General features: G+C 39.6%; 1 protein-coding gene across 8 annotated transcripts in view; it reads right to left on the bottom strand.

Moving 5' to 3' along the window:
* Positions 1-24,876, bottom strand: part of HIVEP2 (HIVEP zinc finger 2) — a 294,756-nt gene that overhangs the window by 88,723 nt on the left and 181,157 nt on the right. For 7 of the 8 annotated variants that reach the window (XM_081530968.1, XM_081530974.1, XM_081530975.1 and 4 more), the window contains one exon: positions 4,274-4,386. The exons of the other annotated variant lie outside the window; for it this stretch is intronic. The gene's annotated coding sequence lies outside the window, so the exon portion shown is untranslated. The remainder of the gene's footprint in view (positions 1-4,273; positions 4,387-24,876) is intronic. 8 annotated transcript variants of the gene reach the window in all.

Here is a 24,876-nt window from a genome sequence, read left to right on the forward strand (position 1 = left end):
AGCAAACTGTAAAGCATTACACAAATAATTATTCAGGTTATCCTAGAAACAAGGCATATGATTACTCAGTTCCATTGTGCAGGTTCTCTGTGGCCAATAGAGAAGGGGTCCTGCCATACACAGCCATCCTACACTGCAAGCTAAAGGAAGAGGGCAGAAAGGAGAGGCAGGAGGGAGTAACATGAAATGATAGAAAATCAACCCTCAGTCAGTTTCTCAAATGGCTACAGAATGTTCAAGGAACAAAATGTGCTCTGCACAGACTATTGGTTTAATTAATCTTGCTGCTGATGAATAAATGAAGGGTAAGGGACTGAACATATGAATGAATCTAGGCGTAGTCCAGTGACGTGCTTGAAAAACAAAGCAGGAAGACTGAAATTTTATACGAGGTTAAAAAACAATTTTGAAAAAGTGAAATCCTGTAGCCCGAGAAGCTAACAGTAATGGGTTCCACTCACACAGACTATAATGACCAAACAAACCACAGCCTGTGGAAGAGCTTATAAGTCCATAGGTTTCATATCAGTTTAGTAAAACTCTCTTCAGCTAACTTAAAACATAAAGGACCCAACAGAAGAACTGCAGACATCAGAAAAACCTATAAAAATGGCCCCATTTAAAGTAAATATTTTGAAGGCCACAACCCATTGAAGTTCATAAGGTTTGCTCCGAATTATATGTAACAGCAGGAAAAGCTGTATCAAATCATAGAGAACAGAGAGTAAACCTTATTTGAAACCTCATCAAATCTTTATGCATATGCATGCATGTTCAGTCATGTACGACTCTCTGCAACCCCACTGACTGGAGCCAACCAGGCTCCTCTGTCCATGGAATTTTCCAGGCAAGAATACTGGCGTGGGTTGACATTTCCTACTCCAAAGGATCATTCCAATCCAGGGATTGAACCCAGGTCTCCTGCATTGCAGGCAGATTCTTTACCATCTGAGCCACCAGGAAAAATGTGTCTAAATAAAATGGATTAAAAATCTTCCATTTTATTTTCCATATTGGTATAAGTAATGACAAAAATAACTATAAAAACATATAAAAGAGCAGATGGATGGATGAAACCTGAGTCTGGGGAAATCAGAAAATACAGCAATTTCTACAGGAAATAGAACTACATAGTTTGGATTTTCTAATTCAAAGTAAGATTTTGATAACTTCTAACTCTTAAAATTACTATCATAACTATGGAATTCTCAACAAATTAACTACTTCTCTGAAATCCGATTTCCTCAAATGAATATAGAATCCTTTATTCTTACTTTTCAGAGATGAAGCAGCTATAGCAAAACACCTGACTCTGCAGAACATATCCGGTGAATGCTAACAATTTTCACCCTCCATCTTATCTTTCCTCAGCTTAAAGAAAACATACTACTTACATAATTCTGAAATAATTGCATTCAATGCAATGAGAGCGTATAACTCTGTGCACCTGATTTAAAGGTCTATATAGTCCAGCTACTAGTATCTGAAAATGAATAAGGTCAAGATCAGTCAAAAGCACTGGCTGCTTGAAGGACAATGGCAGGACATGAAAAGTCACATTATTATAAAGTAATTTGTATTTATTATCTTTTTACAAAAAATACCATAAAAGGATCCTAATAATGACAGTTTTCTTATCATGTAAAATTTTATCAGGCAAACTTTCCCTTTATAGTTACCCTGTTTTCTATTACTAGCAATTTGGAGTGGGGGGAAATGGATACATTTAAAAAATTTATTATTTGAAAAACAAAAATCCTTGCTTGAGTCAATGGACAAGACCAGGCTCACAGATAGTGATTGACAGCTTGCTGATAATGTCATATACGGCATGAAAAAAGCTGACCAGTTTCATATGATGTGTTTCTTACCAAAACACGTATTTGTTTTTATGGGGTATTTCAACAAGTATTTGGTTTAATGGAGAAGAAGTACTCATCTCTATGAGCTATGTCCACAATGACAGGCTAAAGAATCAGTCATGTGATTAATAAAATACAATTGCTGTTACGGTTAAACCATGATTGTGACTTAACCACCGTGAATCACCACTGTTATTATTACTACTAGTTACTGAGTCTCTACCACCTGCCAAGAGTTTAATCCTCATGTAACCTTACGAATTAAGTTGTGTCCTTATGTAACTCAAAAGAAAAATTATTTTAAAACACGGTGACTGACTTAACCAAAGATCTGACTTAACCAAACAAAGGTGCTCAGAATTCATAGTGAGATAATAAGCAGGAAGGCCAATGTCCATTCTCACGAGGTACTTACAGAACAGTTTCCTAAACATAATTTAAATTAGGTCCCACCAACCAAATTTAACCGTTATACTCTGGGATACTTTGGGAATAATTGCATAAGTCAATCCTTGTGAGCAGATGGAAAATGAAATGTGGCAGACAAAGACAGTTAGTGAGTAGTTCAGAGTATCAGTTTTCATCTTCCATTATGGCTACTGGAGAAATTAAAGCTTTGCTTTTGAAACTTCTTTACCATTTCTCTTCCTGATGGGTTTTTCATCTGCTTTGTTGTTGTTGTTGTTCAGTCACTAAGTTGTGTCCGACTCTTTGTGACCCCATGAATGGCGGTACGCTAGGCTTCCCTTGTCCTCCACAACCTCCCAGAGTTTGCTCAAATTCATGTCCACTGAGTTATCCTAAAAAATTTCCGAAAAGTACCACGTGCCCATAACAGTAAAAATTACTGGTCACAGATGAATCTTGGGTCCATGAACCCATCAGACTGCATGAAAAGGTTCCCTGGGTTTCCACACTTAATATCTCTGCACTCACTGGATGCTCAAAATCTATACAAACAAATCAAGTTCCAGGGAAGCTGCCAAAGGAAGATTATTCTAGACAAAGCTAAAGCAATTGTTAGCAATGCATAAACCATATTCGACAGTATCCCTGAAAAACCACCTGACCCATCACATCTGAAGATGCCCACAGATAAAGCAGATACTGTTAGTTTGGTTTTGAAGTCTGTTCCCTGAATGGTTAGACACTGTCTTCTCATTTACCATCATTCATCAGATTTTTAAATACCTTCAGTTTATCCAGAGGAAAATTAAGTAACAAGCTGCACAATTTAGAATCATGAATAAAATACTGAATTTCAGAAACTCAAATCTTGTGACCTGGACTAGGAATACAAAATTTTTTCCAAGTTTTCTCTGTTACTGTATAAAGAGTAAGCATTTGCCCGGTTAAAACAAAAATTACCAAACCCTAAAACCAGTATTGTTTAAATTTCTGACTTAAAAAATCTGTTTGACAGAGAAGGCTTTACTATACTGACATCTTAACAGTAACCAACGTCCTGTTCCCACTAAATTCTGGCTTGGCAGCCCCAAAATTTGCTAAAAGCCTAAACTCTTCCTGGTTAAGAATTCTGTACCTTAAGAGCATTCTGAAGTAACACAGTGCAACAAGGAAGCTGGATTAAGCAAGTCCTTCAGATTGCTATTCTTATCACAGAAACCAAGCCTTCTGCAAAATGAGAATAAGGAGAGTTACTAATTTACTCAGGGGCTTCCCAGGTGGTGCAGTAGTAAAGAATCTGCCTGCCAATGCAGAAGACACAGTTTCAATCCCTGAGTCGGGAAAATGTTCCTTGTAGCAGGGGACCCCAACCACCCTCCCCCCATCCCCTGGCCACACGGCAGGAGGTGTGTGGAGGGCAGGCAAGTGAGCAAAGCTTCATCTGTATTTACAGCTGCTCCCCATCACTAGCATTACCGCCTGAGCACTGCATCCCGTAAGATCAGCAGCAGCATTGAATTCTCATAGGAGCTCAAACCCTACTGCTCTTGAATCATCCTGAAACCATCCCCTGCCCTCAGTCTGTAAAAACACTGTCTTCCACCAAACCAGCCCCTGGTGCCAAAAGGGTTGGGGACTGCTGCCTGATACCTTAGATTTGAATCTGATACTATACAGTACACTAATATCTCACTAAAAGTGAAATCTGATTCTCTCACATTACCTCAGATTACAACAAGCAAATAATCATTAGAACAGTAAATGAAAGGATCTGGTTTCAAACTACAAATGACAACATTTTCTAATCTTCTCATCTTTCTCATCAGGATAGTTCTGCTGATGTGGTGAAGTTCATCTAGATAGCATCCCAGACATCTTTCACAGGTTTTGAGGGCCTCAAATTATGGGTGTCAAAATTTCACATAAAGCTTAATATTTGGCTTGAGAGATCATTCCAGTAATTCTGAAATCAAACCACATAGAAAGTACTTGACTCAACTTACCCAGTGGCTAAATGTTGAAGAATTGGTCAAAGAGTGTTCCAAACAAATCAATTCACTTAATTTTTCAAGTAGATCTGATTACTGTTGTCTTTTAAAAAATTCAAAGACTCCACCTATTGAGGAAAGAGAAAAAAAAACACAACAAAGGATAGCATTTAAACCAGAGGTGCATTATATGATCTATATATTAGTAACATGGAAATCAAAGCAAGATTATTATTATTATATATTCTAAGTTACTGTGCTACTTAAAACTGTAAAACAACAAAAGCATCTGGCAACTAGATTAAATTTTCCAGTTTGAAAATAGAAAGAATGTTCAGGCACAGAAAAAGCAATAAAATAACAATGTGTGAGAGCAGAAGAGTTTATTTTCAATACTGACTGGTGCACGGAAGTGATGACTATATAATGTCAGTTAGGATATGTAAAATTGGAGATGAGGAAAAGATGTAACTGGCTACTTTGGAATTCTATTCATTGATTCTTATTAATTTACTGATGCAATGAAAATGTGGAGGTTGCAGTTCTTTACAGCAGGTAAGTCCTAGTTATAGGCAATCTCTCTTGAGGAATATAAATGAATACCCAGATAGATCATTTGGGAGAATTCACTAGCATAAATTTCCAAATCATTCTTAGACTGTTACACCTGTCTCCCACAGAAAGTGTTTAGTAAAAACCCATAAACAGCTTAATTATGGTTCATAAGTAATATCAGTTAATTCTATTCATCTTACCCATAGATGTGTTTTTTCTGAAGCTCAAATATTAACTTGCTACCTTAGCTTCGAGAGAAAGTTTGAGAGAAGGCAAAGCTATATCTCAACTGACAAGAACCTAAGATAAATGGGAATCTGGGAGGCTGGGCAGAAGAGTGAGAAAATTGGACAGTTTCTAGCTACTTCTGAATCAGGTCCCCCCAGGGTTGATTAAGTAACTTCAAAGTTCTAGGACATAAGACCCAACTATATTCCAGTGAAAGTTAAAAACCTATTGTAAGATCATAAATATATAATTTTTATAATGCAATTTGGAATTAACCACATACTGTCACTCCCCGAGTCCCACTACACATATTGTTAATAGAAAAACTGAGTTATCTCAGTTGTAAAAAAAAAAAAAGGTTTAAATAGATTTGTTACCCACTATTTGAAGGTAGATGCTCCAACAAAACAAAAGAAAATTGTTCCTGCTAGTGGAGAAGACAAATAGTAATAATAATACTAAGTAGAAATCCCCAGTAGCCATGGGAAATATGGTTTCACTTCCAAGACAACCAATGTCTAGATGCTAGTCTTGCTTCTATTCAAGAAGTAGTTATCTAGGAAACTCATTTGGATATGGTCCTCATTAATGGTGCTAAATAGCCTTAATTATTATTCTAGGGTTCTTGCCATAGCTATGACAAGACAAATGTCAAATAGTTTGGTTATTTACACTGGACCAACAAATAAAGCACCTAAACAATGAAATGCTAAATGGTACAATGCACATAATTTTCACATTGAGTATCTAAGAGCTGTGAAATATTTTTTGGTACTTTTCCAGGCCCTTTATGAAAGAGTTAGTTATACAAAGGTGCTTTCAAACAATGTTCAGTAGCTAGCTTCCTATCATCTCTGGGTTCTTACATGATGGTTTCATGCTATCATACTGTTTAGGTTAGTCACTTTCTAGGAAAAACCTAGGGCACTGCCCATCATGATACAGAATGACTTGAAGATCCTAAGAATCCTTTCCTCATTGATGCTTCAATGTATAATGTCTTACCTGTACAAGTGTCTAGATCTACCATCGCTCTGTTCATTATTCAGATGAAATATTTTTTTCTTAAATTATGTATTCATAGTTCTTGCTTCACTTCTTGCATCATTTCGTGGTTGGCCACCAAGCCAGTATCTTATTTAGGTTTTTCGCTCACAATATAGCAAGTAAGCTCTAGTTTCAAACTAACTAGGACTATCTGAGTGGCCAGTGATTTTGAATTATTTAGGAATTTTTCAGCATGAGTGCTCCCTACCAAGCTTCAAAAGCAGTAAGTACAAAATATATTAATTATATGTATGGATGACTTAGTTAAATGATTGCCCCAATGTACACAGAAGGTACAGATATGTTGCCTGTGTAACAAGTGAGCCCCATGTTTGCAAACCACGATACAACATTCCTTAGAAATGTTCATTTCCTTAGAAATGACTAACACCTGAGAGATGATGGTTGATTCCCTATAATTTTTACACCATGCAGTAGCACCTACCTAAAATAATTTTGTAATCCAATGAAAGCAGTTGAATCTACACCTCTTTACATTCATTTTGTTTTAATTGCCTGCCTTACCACACTAGGAAAAAAGGAAAACAAGACCAAAAATAAAAAACAACTCCACTTCAGTCAGTGGTATTTGGGCTCCATCAGAAAATCTAAATACATTTGAACTTTGTATTTCTGTCAAGTATGTGGTCTAAACAATAGAGTAATTTATCATTAGCTAATATTTGATTGTGCTTGTCACCAATTGGCCTAGTTTAATCATTTTTGTGTAATAAATCCATATACCTACAATGCTGGATTAGAGTGACTTTCTCTGGCTGAATGGTTCCCCATGTAATAGACAGGAACCATGCTCCCTGAATTGACACGGCTACTCCAAGAACACTTCAGCTGTCCAAGCTGTTGCCACAGTGAACACAGTAAATTACTCTCTCAGGAGCATGGAAAACTACCCTTGAAGGGAACGAAGGGCACTTTGGAGTAAGTTTGTGAACTGTAATGTCTTCATAGCCCTGTACTATGGATTAGAGGTCATGGAGCATCCTCCTTGCATTGAGGATGAGGCTGAGGCCCAGAAGGTTGCAGACACTTGCCCTGGGCCACAGCCGGTAGGGAGGTCTCCTGACTACTCTTCCACCATTTTCCCCTTTACATCACAGAGCTTCTTTGCCTTCCATAAGCAGAAGTTCAATAATCTTGACCAGGAGCTTACTGAGCACCAACAACATTAAAGGCACGTCTCAATTTAGGAAGGGAAGATACTGGGTGCAAAGTGAGTGAGAATAGGCCCACAAATACCACCGGTGTCACACTACCCTCTTGAGCATAGTTACAGTCAAACTACTTCTTTGAAAACTTAATAAAATACTGGCCAAGAAGAATAAAGAGACTGAGAATACCTTGAGACTCTTATATACCCAAGATATTTGGGCATATTTTGGCAGAGCTCCAAAATAACATTTGGAAAGCAATGTCCTAACAGCCAGAGTTACTAGCACAGCTGCTTTACTGGGTCATAAATATTATTTTTCCTTATAAATACATAACAACATTGAAGACATTTTTAACCAGAGAAACACCCTTAATTCTACCATGCAAAAATAATCAGATTCATTAAAAAAAAAAAATCTAATCTACTTTTTATTTGCCCCCATGCAACCCACTTCAGTATTCTTGCCTGGGAAAACCCACGGACAGCGGAGCCTGGCGGGCTACAGTCCATCAAGTTCCAAAACAGTTGAACAGGACTTAGCAACTAAACAATAACAACAAAGCGTATTTTCACAAAGATGCTCTCATAACACTCTCATGCATCTCATGCATAATTACGCATTCTATTTTTTCATTTAACATTTCATGAACACATTCTATATTTCCACATAAGTCACAAAGTTCACATTTTTATCAGCCATATAATATTCCATCAGTTCAGTTCAGTTCAGCCATTCAGTTGTGTCTGACTCTTTGTGATCCCCATGGACTACAGCAAGCTAGGCTTCCCTGTCCATCACCAACTCCTGGATCTTGCTCAAACTCATGTCTATCGAGTTGGACATGACATCATATTCCATAGGGTTTGCATACTTACTTACTTTACCATTTCCTTAATCATTCCTATATGTGGGAGTATTTCAAATATCCTCATTTGACTTTTTTTTAATTTTACTTATTTTTTAACACCAAAAAAATTTGTATTGGGGTACAGTCAATTAATGATGTTGTGATAGTTTCAGGTGACAGTGAAGGGACACAGCCATACATATATCTCATTTATTTTTAACACTAGAAACACAACTTTTTCCTTAAAACATTAACAAAAATATGATTATTAAATCAAAGGCTATGAATGTATTATGGCCTTCATAAAAAACCCATATGGATGTGAAGAGATTGAAATGACCTATAAAGTCATCAGCAACATATGAGCATTCTACTTTCACCAAACTTCCTCACCATGGCATGTGATTAATTTTTTTTTATTTATTTAATATAAAATGGCATTTCAGAGTTATGTTTCTATTTTAATTGCAATCATAATTAATCTCATATTTTCAAATACTTTTATTGTGTTTCATCTTTAATATAAAATTTAATATAATTCTATTCATATAATTTGACTATTTTTAAGTCTTAATTTTTATATGCATTTAAATGGCCTTCAATATAATAAATACATTAATTTTCTACAAATTGTCCCATAAGTTTATTTTTGGATATTCACCAGCTAATATGTCTGGCAGTGTATTTGGATTTTCAGTGTGAGGAATATATTCAAAGATTTTGACAAATCCCGGGCTCCCATAATCCTGCTTACTAAGCTTGGTATGTTGTATTTTATGTATAGATTGTATTATTATGAGTTAATTTCTGGCTTCCTCAATTTCCTACCTTGATCTACATATTTAAAAGGGAATGTTTGTTCAGACCTAGCAAGTGTTATGTGATTGGCATTGTGTAATATAGTTTTCATGTGCATTATTACATAACTTGTGTGTGTGCATTAGGTAGTTTTAATTATTGTTTCATAGTTTGTTTGAATATACAGTTTGAATATACAGTATGTTTGAATATATTAGATGCTATTCCCTGGTCTCTTTTTTTCAAATATTACTTGATATTTCCTTGTGTGAACACATACACTTGAGAAACCCTCACCTATTTTCCCAGATTATATTCTTTGATTAAGTGCATTTTCCACCCTCCATTTTCAGCCATACCCAAACAATTCTCATTAACAGTCTGAAAAGAATTGTGTTGAATCACAAATATAAACATCTGTTCAATATTTTGTTTTCTCATGTGAAAAAAATATATTATATGCACCTCTCTATCTACTACCTTTCAACCTTTATATTCAATAAGCATTTACATGTCTTTTCCTGTTGTGTCTTTCCTCATTTCCACTTCACTTGCTTGGAAATATTTCATTCTCAAGTCCAGCTACTAAGCTGCATTAATTCCTCACAAAGTCCCCTGAATAATACCCTGTACGTGTAGGTGAACACTGATGAAATACAAGACAAGTATTTTAAGTCTTATCTTAAATAAAACATCTTAATTGTCTCAAAAAAATGAAAATAACCTGTCTGTAAACGAGACAAGCACCACAAAATAACAGCTCCAGCAACCACTTTATTTTCTTAGTATATTTACAGGACAAAGCCCTGAGTTCATTTAAAACGAAGCTGAATGACTGAGGTTACCTAATACCCTCCTCTTGTCCCTCCATCTTGACCAATATCCCTGATTTCTGTTCTCTGTGAAATAGGTTTGGATTAAAAGAGAGAGAGAGAAAAAAATGATAGGGAAATGTAAATGACTTAAATTAAATGAAATATTTTAAATGTAAACTTGACTGAGAATAGTCCACATATTGTTATAGTAATACATCATAATTAAATCCACACATTATCTTGATTTAACAAACCTAGATCCTCTTAAAAAGTCTTATATGTTATGAAATCTAGAACTGTAGAGACTATGGTGAAGAAGGAGGAGAAGGCCATACAGAAGGAATGGGAAGGGAGTAGGCAGAAACATCTGTCTTGTGAAGGTAGGCAAATAAGGACAGAAGCTATTTTCCATCCACACTTAGAAAGTCACACTTTGTGTCAAATTGAGTGGAAGCATGAATGATGTGCTTCTCCACTTTCCTGAAGAAAAAAACACGTAGAAAATGTGGCAAATACTTAATCTGAGCCTTGTTTCCTGAAAGACTGCAAGATGCCCACAAATTTGCTTTCCCAGAGTTCAAAATAGCAAGCTGAGTGGGTGTAAGCACTTCAAGTGCAAAGTAAAAAAAAAAAAAAGGTAACTAAGGAAAAGGAAGTCATACTTCTTGCTCCTCAGTTTGAGAATTTTAAAAGAGGTCCTTTAAAGGAATTTTAATGATTTGGATCTAGCATTTGCCTGGAATCAGAACACAAATACAGTCCTGAACATGGAAACGGAGCCCTTCAGCCACTTTTAAATGGTACAGTTTCCATGTAAAGACCATACTTACAACCTCATTGTTACAGTAAGAGTGTGCAGTTTCTTTTCAGTTACAACCAGATACCTAAATACAACAGTGACAGAAAGGGAAAGTTAGTTGAAGGACCATGGGGGTCGCTGCCACACCCAGGAAGAGGGACCTTCTTCAACAGGGCTATGAAAACTTTATGCTGCATAAGAGTCACCAGGGGAGCTTGTTAAAATGCAGACCCTGATTCTACAGGTCTGGGTGGGGTCCAACTTTCTTAAAGTTCTCAGGAGATGCTGATATACTTGCCTGAGGTCCATACTTTAAGAAGCAAGGCTCTAGTCAATCACAATGGCTTACTGACTCCCAGACAACAGAAATAATAATCAACAACTACAAATGTTTGCAAGGCACCTAACAATGAGTTAAGTGTTAGAGGAGATAACCAAGTGTGTATGATTAGCCCTGAGCTAACCCATAAGAGGAGAAGGCAATGGCACCCCACTCCAGTACTCTTGCCTGGAAAATCCCAGGGATGGAGGAGCCTGGTAGGCTGCAGTCCATGGGGTCTCGAAGAGTCAGACACGAGTGAGCAACTTCACTTTCACTTTACACTTTCATGCATTGGAGAAGGAAATGGCAACCCACTCCAGTGTTCTTGCCCGGAGAATCCCAGGGATGGCGGAGCCTGGTGGGCTGCCGTCTAAGAGGTTGCACAGAGTCGGACATGACTGAAGTGACTTAGCAGCGGCAGCAGCAGCAACCCATAAGAAAGAAAGTGAAGTTACTCAGTCGTGTCCGACTCTGCAACCCCATGGATTCCTCTGTCCATGGGATTTTCCAGGCAAGAGTACTGGAGTGAGTTGCCATTTCCTTCTCCAGGGGATCGTCCCGACCCGGGGATCAAACCCAGGTCTCCCACATTGTAGGCAGACACTTTACTGTCTGAGCCACCAGGGAAGTTCTATAAGAAACCCATAAGAAACGATTTTTTAAAAAAATTAAGTAATAAATGCTAAAGAGTGTAGTAACGATTCTAGAATAATAGGAAGTGAAAACAGGAAGAGATCAGACAGGGCTGGAATAGTGGCAAGGGGTTTCAAAGAGCCAGGTAGACTTGGTCGAGCCTGCAGTTGGGAGGATGTGGATAGAGAAAGATCAGGGGGCCAGAAAAGGAAATTCTAGAAGGGTTTAAGTTCCTATAAGAGAAAACTACATCACTTGCTTTCCAGCTGTAAATATCATCATTAGAAATTTTAACCAGAATTCATTTCAACCAAGTTTAGGGAACTTCTGACTTTGTTTAAAATGTGTACACTTGGGACTTACAATGCTGTTTTGAGACAGTAAAGCAACAGGAAATCTTGTTTTAGTCTTACATTTTCTTCATTGGCAATATCATGTGTCATTAATGACATTTGATAGGTTTAAGCCTGGTAGCACAAAGGTATCATTTTTGTATATATATTTGGGCTTCCCTGGTAGCTCACATGGTAAATAATCTGACCACAGTGCAGGAGACCCAGGTTTGATCACTGGGTTGGAAAGATCCCCGGGAGAAGGGAATGGCAACCCACTCCAGTATTCTTGCCTGGAGAATTCCATGGACAGAGGCGCCTGGCGGGCTACATACAGTCCATGGGGTCATAAAGAGAAGGACACAACTGAGTGACTAAACACATATTTATGTAGTGTATGCCTTTGATTAATCTATGTCTTTAATAATGAATGATTTTAACAGCATTAGGATAGAACTTTTCACTGTAATAGAATTAATAATTTTCTGTTATTCAGAGTGTTTCCTGTTATTCAGAGTCTACTTTTATTATAAAAATAAACACTTTTTTCTCCTAGAAGATACTTTTGGATGGCACATACCCACACAACACCCTCACTTCCAGCAATATTCTTCCTTTTTCTCCCACACTGGCTGACAATGGGAAGAAAACAATCCAGAAACAGAATGAAATTATTAATGAATTATATCTGAGGGCTTTGGGTTTTTTCAAAAAAATCTCCTTAAAGAGATTTTCTCACCAACCCCTAGTAGGTCGGATATATTGATCCAACAGAAAAGGAACAGAGGATTACAAGGGTCAATATAAACACGGCTATTCGAACTCTAAACTTAACTGAAAAAAATTATAGAGAGACGAGGGTACCTGTAAGCTGCAGGAGGGAAGAAAGCATTTGAAAGAGAAACTGTTTTAGTCCCAAGGCAGGTCAACACTCATCAAGTTCCAGTTCTGTCTTTGGCACTGTCAACCTCATCGTGCGTGCATGCTAAGTCGCTTCAGTTGAGCCCGACTCTTTGCAATGCTATGGACTGTTATCTGCCAGGCTCTTCTGTCCATGGGATTCTCCAGGCAGGAATACTGGAGTGAGTTGCCATGCTCTCCTCCAGGGGATATTCCCAACCCAGGGATCGAACCTGCATCTCTTATGTCTCCTGCATTGGCAGGCAGGGTCTTTACCACTAGCGGGATGGGAAGCCCTTCGACCTTATCACCTTATCATAAAAAGTAAGAAAAGATATGTAGGCTACTTGCAAATACTACACTTCATGTGAATATTAAAAGCCATGACTGTGGTTTAATTACAACTACTGTGCCTTTTATGTTTCTGTCCTACAAAACTTCTCTGTGCTTGCTAGAAGATGAAATTTAGGTATTGAATTATGGCAAAACTCTCCAAGTTCAAAGTCTGTAAACTTGAATATGATAAGATACATTCATCACTACTGCTGTGCTAAATAAGGCCCTGGGTTTGCTCCCTGGGATCAGGAAGGCATGGCAACTCAATCCAGTATTCTTGCTGGAGAATCCCATGGACCTGGTGGGCTACAGTCCACAGGGTTGCAAAGAGTCAGACACGACTGAGCAACTGAACACACACACACACACACACACACACATTCAGGATGCACCAGTGGTTACTTACTCTCCCAACCTAACCCACATAGGCATACACTCATGATGACAAAAAACAGAGATTACGATGAGACTGTTAACCATGAATGGCTGGAAAACACTAAGTAGAAGGCAAACGGACATGCCCTAATAAGATCACGAGGTTTATCTTCTACAAATCTCTTCCTCTTTCTATTCTGAACCCTTTCAGGTGTCCTCCCCTAACTAGGTCAGGGATCGTGAAAGCAGCACTCCCCATCTACTGTAAAAAGAAAGAACTAATAATCTTTTTCATACTTGGCTGCTGAAAATGTAATACATTCTCATTAGAAAAAGAATTTACTTTATGAGGACAAACAAAAGTACTTGGAACAGGACAAAACTTATTACAAACAAATAAATAATGGCTGGTGACGAGGTTTATTTGGGGGATGCATTTTACTAGAACAAAAGTAAGAAATCCCCCTTCTTTGGGAGATGCTGTTATTAATACCGTGAAGATCCTGGGCAAGGTACCGTGTCCTCTAAACTACCACAAGACATGCTCTGCTTTAAGTTTTGTGAGACCATTTCTCTTTGAATCGAACTGGCCCTTCTGAAGACAGTTCATCAGTGAGGCATATCCTCTCCCTCTCCTTCTCTCTCTTCCCTACCCACCACCCTCTGGTTTGGATCTGGCCTTTTGCTTAGTCATAAGACATACCCCATGTTTTCTTCTCTCATATCTCTCCTTATAATGCTTTGTGTTTATGCGTCCACCTACTTTTAGAAACACCCACCCATATTTGCCAGTGGTTTTAAGAGTTAACTTTACAGCAGCACTGACTTCTAACTGCAAGCCTGCGACCACTGTGGAAAAAGGTTCGGTGAAAGAGAGATCTCCCAAGCCAGAATTGATGTCCTCACTAACCGGGCTGCCAGGTCTAGATCAAATGAAGGTCGAGGCACAGTCCCCAGAGGAGGCTGTTCAACTCGTCAGGTCGGTTCCCCTGAGCCCTGCCAAGGAGGCCCTGCAGACTGACAGCCGACCTGGCAGAGCTGGTGTCTTCCCCTGGGCGGGCAGAGAGGCCCTCCCCCAAGGACGGGCACCAAGAACCAGCAGAGGCAGAGCCCAGCTGAGCAGCTGGGGGCAGCCACTTGGGGCAACACAAAGGCAATTCCCTTTGCCTCGGGAGGCTTAGAAACCCCTGATGATGACTTGGGCTGTTGAAATGTGTACTGTGAGACAGGTCGTCCCTCCCGGCACTGTGGGTGCATGAAGCCCAGGCCGGGGCAGCAACAACAGCCTGGCCTGAGGACAGCCTGCTCCTTACATCAAAGCTGGAGGCCCTGGGAGGCTGGCGAGCAGCCAAAGACGCAAAGAGCAGCAGGGGAGTGTGTTGCCTTAGGATAATAGCAAACTGGGACAGGGTAGAGTCTGTGAATTCTAAGCACCAGGGAGGTCTGCTCAGAGATTTTACCCTCTCCTGTCAGGGATGTGATTTAATTTCCTTTGAAGGAAAAAAAAAAAGTGGGGGGGGAGAAAAGAAAAGAATATACATTCCCAAACCTTCTGTCTGCAAAAGCAGACACCACAATGCAAGTTAATGCACTCTGGTCCTTTTCAGCTTGCAGCCACTGTCTAAAACAATAGGGCTAAGAGAGATGTGACATTCTCCTGTCCATCATAACAGGGCATTAAGTCTAAGGGGTAATTAAGATCATTGAAATGCAAACATCACTGTTCCATTGCTAATATCCTCCCAGATATTTCCCATCAATTCTGTTTAATTAGAGGAGCACCTCATGTTAATTATAACCTGACAGTTTTATTTATTTGACAGGACACAGCATAGAGTCTCATTTTGAGTAAGTAGAACGAGAACTTATAGTGAGGCTTCCAACTCTGTCACAAAGATGACTCAGCGCTCGGTCCTAGAATGTTCTACCCAGAAAAGTTGACCCAACTTGCTCCATGGTGGCTCAGTGGTAAAGAATCTGCCTGCTAATGCAGGAGACATAAGAGAAATGGGTTCAATCCCTGGGTCGGGAAGATTCCCCTGGTGGAGGGCCTGGCAACCCACTCCAGAATTATTGCCTGGAGAATCCCATGGACAGAGGAGCCTGGTGGGCTACAGTCCATGGGGTCACAAAGAGTCGGACATGACTGAAGTGACTTAGCACGCATGCATGCACACTCAACAAAAATGGGAGTTCATTCAGGAATTAATTATCTTCTCTCCTCCTCCCCTTACGGTATAGCTTTTTGCATAAAAACATACAGAAAACAAAGAAAGAAAACTCTGGAAGGGAGTAAAGAAAAATCAATCTGTTACTCTCCCTTCTGTAATCTTAAAATGTGATTCCTCAGGACCAGGATAGATGCTGTGAATAAACCGAAGCCCTTTCAAGGAAGTAAGCATCACAAGGAAACATGGCACCTATGGGCCAACAAGTGACTGGGTGTCTCCGTGAGAACCCGCACTGCATAAATGCTCCTTAGAACAGAGAGGGCCTTGTGAGCGTTCCTCCAGAGGAAATGAATACGAGTTGAGGTCACTCAACCCTAATCCACCCTGTACATCAGGGTGATCCTTCCAGCCACACATGCTCCACTAAGGCGGTAGTTCGTCAGGGCCCAGCGAGTCACCCCTAGTGGCATGCTGGGGGTGGAATAACTTCCAACTCCTTTCTCATCCGGTGTGAGGAAGGCCAAGGTACAGAGTTTTACTTGACTGCATAAAATGTAGAGCTATTTTCAGCTTCTGAATCATCACTCTGGCTCTTTTACCAGTCCTAAAGCCATGGTACAACCCTATTCAATTTTAACTTACTTGAACATAAGCAAACCCTTCAACTTGATCCTGAGGAATTTCAAAAAAAGATGAAACTGTGAAGTGGAAGGGGGAAAAAAAACAACCAAAAAGAGTTTTACAAATTTTTGCAATTTAAAATGGTCACCATTGGGATGCAGTGGTTCCCTTCTATTATCTTGGAACTCAATATACAAACTCCGGACAATTAACACTTAGCAGGACTTGGGTGCCTGAGGACACAAAGCAATTTTGTTTTAGTTACACTTCTAAGACTTCGAAGAGAAACATTAAATAATGGAGATTTTTTTAAAACTGCTAACTGATATAGGAAGAACCTTAGCTATTTCTGTAATAATTCCACTGGGATTTGTGCTGGCTATTATAAAAACAGGATGTTTTGTTTGTTGTTCCTCATAAAAGACTACCAAACCAGTTATAAAGCTACAAAAGACAACAAAAAGACAAATCTATGTGAAGTATTTATGAAGCCAGATGGAATTTTTATTCATGTATTTAAAATTTTTGCTCAATGTGGGATGACCTCTGGAGACATATTTCTTGTTTTTATGAATGCCAAAAGGAAAATAGTTACATAATATAATCCTGCAGTGGTCCAGCATCAGAGTGCAGAGAACTTAATCTTAAATACAGGACAGTCAGAGATGAGTCTTCAATGCTAGGACCTCTTAGTTTTAAAATTAACATGGATTAACCCATTAATACCTGTTCCACTTAGATAGAAGCTGATCTCAATAATATGAAGATTCCGTTAGCAAACTTTTTTTTAACACTCCTTCAAGGCAATGTGATAAAGCTACTGGTAACAAGGATAATATTAGTGTATTTAGAGATGATTTTAAATGAGTATGACTAGCACACCCAGATACACAATCTTATCTGTGTGTATGAGGGGAAAGGAGGAGAATGGAGCAGGGGTTGCTGTTATTGTTGTTCAGTTGCAACCACATGGACTGTAGCCGCCAGGCGCCTCTGTCCATGGGATTTCCCAGGCAAGAATACTGGAGGGGGTTGCCATTTCTTACTCCAAGGGATCTTCCCCACCCAGGGATGGAACCCGAGTTTCCTGCATTGCAGGCAGATTCTTTACGGCTGAGCCACCAGGGAAGCCAGAGCAGGGGACATCACTCTGTAAATTAAATCATGATTTTTCACTACTTCTGCCTAAGTAAACAGAAGCCTACATATCATCCCCATATCCTGACCCACACAGCTCCACTTAGGAATGAAGAGTAAGTGAAGAGGAAGTGCATCTAGGAAACAATGACACCTAAATGTTCTCCAGGCAGACAGTTGAGCTCTGCACTGTTCATTCAGAAGCCTTTTGAAATAGCTGGAAAACCCACTCAAAAACTATACCTGCTACTAGGACTCTATGAATGAGTCTCCATTCAAGCCAAGTCCAAATACCTGGTTGACCATGAGCGTAGGAAGGAAATAAAGGCTTCTCTTGTCTTCTTTTAGTTCTAGGAGCTACAGCTAATCAACAAGATTTCATTTTCTATAAAACTATAAGGAAATATCTTTTTAATATCCAACCACTTACAAACTGTTCTGCCTGGTGAAATAAAAATTGTTTCCTATTTCAGTATTTGTAATTTGCAGTTTCTATCACCTGCTAACATACTCAGCAACCATTTTCTCAGTAGCTGTCACACACAAGGCACTGCGCTACTTCCAAAGGTGCACACATGTGTTTGCTGACCTCAACAAATACCTGGTGTACAGGTAGGAGGGAAAGTGCCACAGTCCAGGGGTCAAAGAAGGGCTGACAGTGAAGACACTTGAAATGGCCTAGAGTAACAGCAGAAGCTTGTCAGGCAGACAAATAGAAAACCATGTTTGGGAGGAAACAGTATATTTGGTTTTAGAACAAACTAGGTTTGAGGTTTTGAGGTGCCTTAGGAATATTCAGATAGAGACTTTCTTGGTAGTCCAGTGGTTCAGATCCCACACTTCCAACGCAAGGGGCGCAGGAGTGATCTCTGGTCAGGGAACTATGATCCCATATGCCACATGGAGTGGCCAAAAAGAATTTTCAGATAGACATGTCCAAGCAGACAGCAGGACATATAGATATAAAATCCACAAGAATATGGGAGCCGAAACCCAGTTTGGAAGACCACTAGCATCATCGGTATCTAGGTAATATGAAGCAATGGGCCTTGTCAATGATTTGGGAAGCTATAGAGACAAGAGGCCTGAGGGCTGTACTTTGGGGAGAGCCATAAAGACTGCGGAGTAGGGAAGGGGCTGAGGACAGAGGTGGGCACCAGGTCACCAGCATCACAGAGCCAAGCGGAGAAACAATTAAATGACAAACAGTGTCAAATACAAATCAAAAATAGAATAAATAAGCCAAAGATTTCACTGAATTTCAAAGTTAAGAGGTTACTGAGATTCCTTTCTAAAGTAGGTAGTCAAAACTGTGATGCAGTTGAGATAGGTAACTTGGGAGGTAGAAAATCCATTAGGATTATTGGTTTCAGTTTGCTTGTTTACTTCCAAAATGTAAAATATTTGAACATGCTTAATTTTTCAAGTTGGGGGATCTATTTAAAAGCCCTGAAAAGAAAAAGTGTTCTAACAAGAATTTACTGAATTACACTTAAAGAATGCTCAAACTACCACACAATTGCACTCATCTCACATGCTAGTAAAGTAATGCTTAAAATTCTCCAAGCCAGGCTTCAGCAACACGTGAACCGTGAACTTCCAGATATTCAAGCTGGTTTTAGAAAAGACAGAGGAACCAGAGATCAAATTGCCAACATCCAACAGATCATCGAAAAAGCAAGAGAGTTCCAGAAAAACACCTATTTCTGCTTGATTGACTATGCCAAAGCCTTTGAGTGTGTGGATCACAATAAACTGTGGAAAATTCTGAAAGAGATGGGCATACCAGACCACCTGACCTGCCTCTTGAGAAACCTGTATGCAGGTCAGGAAGCAGCAGTTAGAACTGGACATGGGTGTATGAGGCCATCGGCCGATGATGACAGCCCTGGCCAGCGTAGGTGGTGTGGGCGCAGTGAGGGGTGGGAGAAAGACATGTCAGCCTTTGTTGTGTCCCGAGACTGATGGAGGTAGGTAAGAGTCCGTGCGGCTTTGGGAACCGAATCCTTTCCATGTGAGGGAGTCCCTGCGCGTTTGGGAGGGACGATACATCGATGACTAGCTGCGACCCAGGAACGGTGGGTGGAGGAACCTACCAGGGAATGTGTGGAATAAATTATTTTTGGAAGGAAAAAAAAAAAAAGAACTGGACATGGAACAACAGGCTGGTTCCAAACAGGAAAAGGAGTACGTCAAGGCTGTATATTGTCACCCTGCTTATTTAACTTATATGCAGAGTACATCATGAGAAATGCCAGGCTGGAAGAAGTACAAGCTGGAATCAAGATTGCCGGGAGAAATATCAATCACCTCAGATATGCAGATGACACCATCCTTATGGCAGACAGTGAAGAACCAAAGAGCCTCTTGATGAAAGTGAAAGAGGAGAGTGAAAAAGTTGGCTTAAAGCTCAACATTCAGAAAATTCAGATCATGGCATCTGGTCCTATCACTTCATGGCAGCTAGATGGGGAAACAGTGGAAACAGTGTCAGACTTTATTTTGGGGGACTCCAAAACTGCAGATAGTGATTGCAGCAATGAAATTAAAAGACGCTTGCTCCTTGGAAGGAAAGTTATGACCAACCTAAACAGCATATTAAAAAGCAGAGACATTACTTTGCCAACAAAGGTCCATCTAGTCAAGGCTATGGTTTTTCCAGTGGTCATGTATGCATGTGAGAGTTGGACTATAAAGAAAGCTGAGTGCAGAAGAATTGACACTTTTGAACTGTGGTGCTGGAGAAGACTCTTGAGAGTCCCTTGGACTGCAAGGAGATCCAACCAGTCCATCCTAAAGGAGATCAGTCCTGGGTGTTCATTGGAAGGACTGATGTTGAAGCTGAAACTCCAATACTTTGGCCACCTGATGTGAAGAGCTGACTCATTGGAAAGGACCCTGATGCTGGGAAAGATTGAGGGCAGGAGGAGAAGGGGACGACAGAGAATGAGATGGCTGGATGGCATCATCGACTCAATGGACATGGGTTTGGGTGGACTCAGGGAGTTGGTGATGGACAGGGAGGCCTGGTGTGCTGCGGTTCATGGGGTCGCAAAGAGTCAGACACGACTGAGCGACTGAACTGAACTGAACTGAACTGGAGACATTTTAAAAGTAAAACCACTAAAAGGCAAAGGTGAACTTTGGTCATAGGATTTTTCAAGCTGAACAAAACTTTACAGATTGGATATCCACTTAAATTGCTATTTTAAAACAGATTTTAACTCCATGCAATAATACCAACTTCCACTGGGAAATATCAAAACCATATTTAAAGTATGCAAGATGAAAGAAATTGGTCATGACAAAAAGGAGGCAATTCCTAAACCTAGCAGTTTTAGGATTCAAAGTTCCCAGTGAGTGTACCAGAAGGATTTCTGAAAGGGTCCCCTCAAGGGTCCACTGACATCCCTTACTCCTAGCACCTCATGACTAACTCATCCTGCTCAGACTGAGGTCACGTCCCTCAGTGGTCGGTCCTCACCCTGAAAGTTACTACATGACCAAGAAATCCTGGAAAGAGTAAAGGAGAACTTATACCAAGGTAAACAACAGCAGTGTCCATGTGATGACTTGTGTTGTGGCATGACGGTAACTGAAAACCCAGTTTCATGCATGTGATGAAAAAGTCAGGAAAAAAAAGTTTCTTTAGAACTTTGGAAATGACTTATAAAGTCAGTTTCTGGGAAACATAAAAAATAATAGAAGTGTTTTTGTACTTCTTTTATAAGTTTAATTTATAGCTTTCCAATTCCCTTGGTCTTTATGTTTTAAATAAGAGATGAGAAAAAAAAAAATTACACAGACGAAGCATCTTTATCAGGCCTGAAATAAATAAGGCCTGGTAATAGGATTTAGGCTCCCAGCAAAGACTGGGATTCACGTGCCCTCAGTCTGGCAAGATTTAGGATTGTGGTTCTTTGGTTCTTTCACATGGAAGCACACACATACACTGAGCATCACCTTATTTCTTTATAAGATGCAGCAGACAGTTTTGGCAGCCTAGACTCTGTTTAGACTCAGACTTTCATAAAAAGAAACTTAAAAGTTTGGGCTCACTACTGAAAACATTAAGAAAATAAAAGATCTAGAAATAGTATGGAGTTTGAAACAATCATCACATAGAATGATATAAACATTTTATATCAACATTTACTGAGTCCTTGCATCCCATCAATGTACTAAGTGATTCATGTGTATTTTCTCATCAAATTTTTTATGAGGCAGGTACCATTATTACCTCCCTCACAGAGGGCTTAAGGATCCAAGAGTTTAAGAGATTTGTCTGTGGCCTCATAGTAAATGCTGAAAATGACTTTTTAATCTAGGGAATCTGACTCTAAACCAATGCTTTTGAAAAGATATATAAGGTGGCAATATAAAAAGTTTCTCGAGTTGAAGAAATCCAAGTACCTTGTAATTGTGTGTGTGTGTGTGTGTGCTCAGTTGCTCAGTTGCATCTGACTCTTTGCAACCCCATGGATTGTATCCCACCAGGCTCCTCTGTCCACGGGGTTTCTCTAGGCAAGAATACTGGAGTGGGTTTCCATTCCGTTCTCCAGGGGATCTTCCCTATCCAGGGATTGAACCCAGGTCTCCTACATTGCAGGTAGATTCTTAACCGTCTGAGCCACCAGGGAAGCCCACTTTGTAGTTACTTGCACTCAATTTTCAGTTCCAGTTATGATTTTGATCTGGCAAGTGGATCATAAGTGCCAAACCAAAGAAAGTTTAATATATTGAACCATTCCTGATTATTCACTATCCATGTTGGGACTATTGAATCACATGGTCACAAGAGTTTCAGGTGGGTCAACCAGGCCTACATATGACAATGGTGGAAATGCTTTCAGGTACAGAATGAAGGTCATTACTCTAAATTTGGCAACAAAATCCAAATCTTTCTTATACAGCTCAAGAGTATTCTTTTACCCAGATCATTGTCCCAATTTACTTTGGCACTAAAAGTGTTTATTACTATAAAATACGACTAAAATTGATGGGTCTAAAGGACTTTTTATGCCCACGTTCCACTAGATTAATTTTGGAGGGCATGCCATGCTCTCCTTCTCTAGAAAATACATTATTTCTTTTTTCTTAAAGAAAAGCCAAAATTTCCAAAAAGGAAACAAAACGTCACAGCATGACATTCTTTTCAATTTTGTTTTAATTTCATTATTGGAAAATATCTATATTTTATTTTTCTATCAGAAAAAGCACTATGCTTTTCTTATAAAATGTTCATGATGAATTTTTTCCCCTCATTTGTTCAGTTATTCATTCAACAAAAAACTGTGTCCTCCCAAAGCCATCATTCTTGTCCTCAAGGAACTCAGGGGCTAGTGATGGAAAGACAGTGAAAACAGATTGTTGCTGGTAAATCCCTAACAAAAGGCATGCTATGTAATCAAGACACTATATAATAGTATTGGAGTAAGGCAGTGAGTGAGTAATAGTCGCTCAGTCATGTCCGACTCTTTGCAACCCCATGGACTATACACCGGCAGGCTCCTCTGTCCATGGAACTCTACAGGCAAGAATACTGGAGTGTTTTGCCATTTCCTTCTCCAGGAGTAAGGCAACTCTTTCCTAAACGTATACTATTTAAAATTTGGGATCTAAGCATCCCTCCTGTAGTGATCTGAAGCCTCAAATTCAGGGGTGATTAAAACTGACACATGTCAAATCCACCACAACTATACATATCTATATCTCTATCTATCTATATATATATATTTTTTTTTTTTTAAACTTCCACTTGTTCCTGGATACCCTGAATCCAACTTGAAAATCACCAGTATAGATGTTTTAGAAACTTCCCCAGAGACGTCACTGGCCACCATTCTCATACTCTAGTTGCATAGATTTATCACTCAATATAACATATTAACATGTGCAACTTGACAAATTTAGAGGGAAAGTGAAAAAAGCCCACATGAGTATCAGAATTGGGAGACCCTTTCAAGTCTTGGAGTCGTCATCTTTTCTACTGGATGTTTCTTGTCCAAAATGAAAAGCATTCCTATCTTTAACAAATTTAGTGTAAACATTTATGATTTGATATAGAAACAGAAAGTAAGGTCATTATTGTACTTATATTTTAATAATCCAAATTCTTCTTAGTGTAATTGCATTCCTGTACAACATACATCTTTTTTTAATTGAACTGTTTATTTTGTATTGGGGCACAGCAGATTAACAATATTGTGGCTGTTTCACATGAACAGGAAAGGGACTCAGCCGCACATATACATGTATCCATTCTCCCCCAAACTGCCCTCCCATCCAGGCTGCCACATAACATTGAACAGAATTCCATGTGCTATACAGGAGGTCCTTGTTGGTTAACCATTTCAAACACAGTACCGTGTACATGTCCATCCCAAACTCCCTAACTGTCCTTTCCTCCCATCCTTCCCCCCAGGAACCATAAGTTCATTCTCTGAGTTTCTGTTTTGTAAGTAAGTTCATTTGTACCATTTTTCTTTAGATGCCGCTCATAAGGGATGTTATCTGATATTTCTCCTTCTCTGTCTGACTTACATCACTTGGTACAACATATATGTTTCTTTTCCATTTCTAGGCTTGCTAAGATTCTAGTTGCTTTCTTATTGATTTCCTTCAGTTAGCATCTCAACCCATAGATGAAGGTGCTCTCCTTTTCCTCTTTTGGCAAACTTTGGCAGCCTAAGTACACTTGGCAGAGGTTAGACACAAGAGCACGTCCAAATGGAATCCAAGGAGATTGCCAGATGCCTATTTTTTCCACATCAGAGAAGCAAACCCTAGCTGGCGCAGTTTGTCTGCCCGCCAAGTCTGGGACTTAGGGTGGGAAGGTTCCGTCCCACTGGAAGGGAGCATCTGAGCCACCTCCCCGAGGGTCTCTTTGTGGTTTGGGGGGAAGAACATACTAGAAACTGGTGCAGGTTGGATGACTGCATCTCACCTTCCGGCCTGTCAAAGCAGTTCCACCTAAAGTAAACTGTGTTCTGAACATTTGCTTTGAAACCTACTATTTGAAATTTGGAACGTGTCCCTTTGTAACCAGTGTCACAAACAGTGGTTGGCATTCCAGGCTAGCCTTCAAAAGTTTATATAACCTGATTGAGAAGTAGCCTAAGGCAATGTAATAAGTGGACTCTAGGGCCTGCTCACCATATATGGCATAGCTTCTATCAGAAAAAAATAGTCACACTAGGGACTGGCATCCTTAGATACAAAACTGCTCCTCACTGTTCCCTACACAGGCTGTGAAAATCTAAGTAGAATGCAAAGAAGTAAATAATGAAGACAGAATAGCCAGACGTGTTCCCCAGGATCAGAGGGATGGCTCAAGGTCATCAGAAGATCTCAGTGGCTCTAGGCTTCTACAAAGGCTCCAGGGGTGGACCAGTCGCTGATGGCAACAGATGTGGCAGAAAAGTGGAAGAGAAAGGAGGATGCAGAAAATAAGTGAATCGGAAGCAAGGGCAGTCCTGAAAAGGGAGCTCCCTACAATTGAGGGTGAGAGGAAGAGAAAGGGAATTCCTG

Source organism: Giraffa tippelskirchi, chromosome 9, assembly GCF_054371585.1.
Source record: "Giraffa tippelskirchi isolate mGirTip1 chromosome 9, T2T-mGirTip1v1.2.pri, whole genome shotgun sequence".
Lineage (NCBI taxonomy): Eukaryota > Metazoa > Chordata > Mammalia > Artiodactyla > Giraffidae > Giraffa > Giraffa tippelskirchi.